The sequence below is a fragment of the Taudactylus pleione genome, unplaced genomic scaffold, assembly GCF_031769625.1.
Source record: "Taudactylus pleione unplaced genomic scaffold, aTauple2 ptg001799l, whole genome shotgun sequence".
NCBI lineage: Eukaryota > Metazoa > Chordata > Amphibia > Anura > Myobatrachidae > Taudactylus > Taudactylus pleione.
This window is the reverse complement of record NW_028286196.1, coordinates 14625-18280: the sequence shown is the minus strand read 5'-3', so window position 1 is coordinate 18280 and position 3656 is coordinate 14625.

The window sequence follows — 3656 nt, the reverse complement described above, 5'->3', positions numbered from 1 at the left end:
GAAAACTTTCCTTCATTTTTAAAAAGGTGGAAAATGGGCAAAATCCCTATTTTTGTGTAAAAATGTGGGGATTTCTTACAGAGCCCTTTGGACAGCCCCCCCAATGATACTTTGGCAAAACATTTTTACATAAATTGCGTGCTTTGGCGAAAAATGACAGCTGAAATTTATTTATTTTTTGTGAAAAATGCATTTAATGTATTGGGACTGGTATTTTGAAGGGACATAAAGATGCGCCAAGTGTTTTAAACATCGTACGTTGCCGGCACAGGTGGTTTTTTAGTGGTTTTAAAGAACCACCTGCGCCAGCCACGTGCGATGTTTAAAACACTTGGCGCAGCCTTATGGCCCTCCGAAATACCAGACCCGATACGTTAAACACATTTTTTACGGGGAAAAAAAATTTAGACTGAAATTTCAGCGCCTGATTTTTGACAAAGTACGCAATTTACGAAATATGTTTTCGCTAAATTATCATTAGGGGGGCTGTCCAAAGGGTTCTGTAAGAAATCCCCACATTTTTACCCAAAAATAGGGATTTTGTAAATTTTTTCGCCTGCCCTAGGCTGGAGAAAAGGTTTCTCCAGTTTTTAGGTGAAAAATGTCAGTTTTTCGCAGTTTTTCACAAATCGGCCGATTCGCAAACGAAGGCGAAAACGGCCGATTTCGCCTCTGATTGAATACGGCGCTTAATGTTCGTAAAATTATGCATTGTGCTGTGGTCATTTCCTTGAAGTTCATGGAGTGCTGCGCTTCTCTGCGTTTGGGGTCAGCTTTGGTCTCTGGATGTGCACCCTTGCCGTTTATATTTTGTGGCGCCGACCTCTGTCCGTATAGTATATACATACATACATACATACAATACTGCGCACCGGCACTCCCACTATCCGTGTCATAGGGCAAGAAGCCCAATACTTGCTCTGGTGCCCTCCAAGGAGGACAGCACCCCCAAAATGTAATAGTAACAAAAGTCAGGCGGCACTCAGAGTCTCAGTAAATCCAATACCCTCACCAGAGGGATTTAATGGTCAATGGTCGACGTTTCGAGGTGATCCACCCCTTCCTCAGGACAACATAACAAAGTGAAACACATACAACAAGGCATATAAACACATAAAACAATATGCACTTACCCCACTGTACAACCATGCAACCATGGATTTACTGAGACTCTGAGTGCCACCTGACTTTTGTTACTAATATATATATATATATATATATATTGTATATGTATATATGTAAATGTGTGTATATATAAAAGATAGCGAGAGCTATAATGACAAACAGCGGTAATCTTTGATTATAACTGTTTTCTCTAGAAAATATGGCATAACCCCTTTAGCAAGCGCTAAAGGGGTTATACTTCATTGATAAATAGGGGCCTTAGATTGGTGGTGGGATTATTTGATAGGGAGACCAGTCAAAATTTTGCCTAGGGCACCAAATTGGCTAGGGCCAGCTCTATTGTGCAGCCTTAGAAAGTTTACCTTATGTACATATGCTTAGTCTGGGAGCCTCTGTCTGGTCTTTCCTACTGTTAGAATTGCTAGATTACATGTGACAGAGCTAACAGCATCTGACATCTCCTGAGACAGATCTCCCTTGCAGCAGCAATGTCTGTAATAAATCCCTGCTGACAAAAAGTGCTAAAACTCATGGGATAGATGCCTAGTATCGTGTAGAAAGCCCTCTAGACTGGTGAAGTGCAGCAACTCGACATGACATCGATTTCACAAGTGGACGGAAGACTTCTGGAGAGATGTGACCCATGCTGTCTGGATAGCTTCCCACAACTCCCTGATATTTGTAGATGCAGGAATGAACCTCTCCACCACGTCCCATAAATGCTAGATTTGATTTCATGTTGGGAGAACATGGTGGCCACACCATTTGTCAAATCTCTCCAGAATGCTCCTCGAACCAATACTAGACGACTTGGGACCGATGACACGGTGCATTATCCTGCTGGAATATTCCATCATTGTGGGGGTGCATGAAATCCATGAAGGGCTGCAGATGGTCATAAAGCTATGCAACGTAGAGGTTAACGGTCAGTGACATTTTCAGGTGGCCCCAACCCATGCTAGATGAACACACCCCACATCATTATGAAACCACCACCAACCTAGACGGTACCTTGTTGACAACTGGGGTCCATGGCCTCATGTTGTTTGCGCCATATCTGAACCCTACTATCAGCCCGAAACAACTGGAACCGTGACTCACCGGACCACGCCACATGTTGCCAGTACTCCAGTGTCAAATTAGCTACAGTCAGGTGGATAAATATTGGGACATTGACAGAATTTTCATATTTTGGCCTCTATTCACCACCACAATGGCTTTGAAATGAAACAAACAAGATGTGCTTTAACTGCAGACTTTCAGATTTAATTTGAGGGTAATTACATCCAAATCATGTGAACGGTGTAGGCATTACAACGGTTTCTATATGTGCCTCCCACTTTTTAAGGGGCCAAAAGTAATGGGACTATCAACTCAAAAGCTATTTCATAGACAGGTGTGGGCTATTCCCTCATTATTTCATTATCAATTAAGGTCTGGAGTTGATTCTAGATGTGACACTTGCATTTGGAATCAGTTGCTGTGGACTCTCAATATGAGATCCAAAGAGCTGTCACTATCAGTGAAGCAAGCCATCATTAGGCTGAAAAATCAAAACAAACCCATCAGAGAGATAGCAAAAACATTAGGTGTGGCCAAATCAACTGTTTAGAACATTCTTAAAAAGAAAGAACGCACCGGAGAGCTCAGCAACACCAAAAGACCCGGAAGACCACGGAAAACAACTGTGGTGGATGACAAAATAATTATTTCCCTGGTGAAGAAAAACCCCTTCACAACAGTTAGCCAAATCAAGAACACTCTCCAGGAGGTAGGTGTATATGTGTCAAAGTCAACAATCAAGAAAAGACTTCACAAGTGTGAATATAGAGGGTTCACCACAAGATGTAAACCATTGGTGAGCCACAAAAACAGGAAGACCAGATTAGAGTTTGCCAAACAACATCTAAAAAAGCCATTACAGTTCTGGAACAACATCCTATGGACAGATGAGACAAAGATCAACTTGTACCAGAGTGATGGGAAGAGAAGAGTATGGAGAAGGAAAGGAACTGCTCATGATCCAAAACATACCACCTCATCAGTGAAGCATGGTGGTGGTAGTGTCATGGCGTGGGCATGTATGGCTGCCAATGGAACTGGTTCCCTTGTATTTATTGATGATGTGACTGCTGCCAAAAGCAGCAGAATGAATTCTGAAGTGTTTCGGGCATTATTATATGCTCATATTCAGTCAAATGCTTCAGAACTCATTGGACGTCTCTTCACAGTGCAGATGGACAATGACCCGAAGCATACTGCAAAAGCAACCAAAGAGTTTTTTAAGGCTAAAAAGTGGAATGTTATGCAATGGCCAAGTCAATCCCCTGACCTGAATCCGATTGAGCATGCATTTCACTTGATGAAGACAAAACTGAAGGTAAAATGCCCCAAGAACAAGCAGGAACTGAAGACATTTGCAGTAGAGGCCTGACAGACCATCACCAGGGATGAAACCCATCGTCTGGTGATGTCTATGCGTTCCAGACTTCAGGCAGTAATTGCCTGCAAAGGATTTGCAACAAAGTATT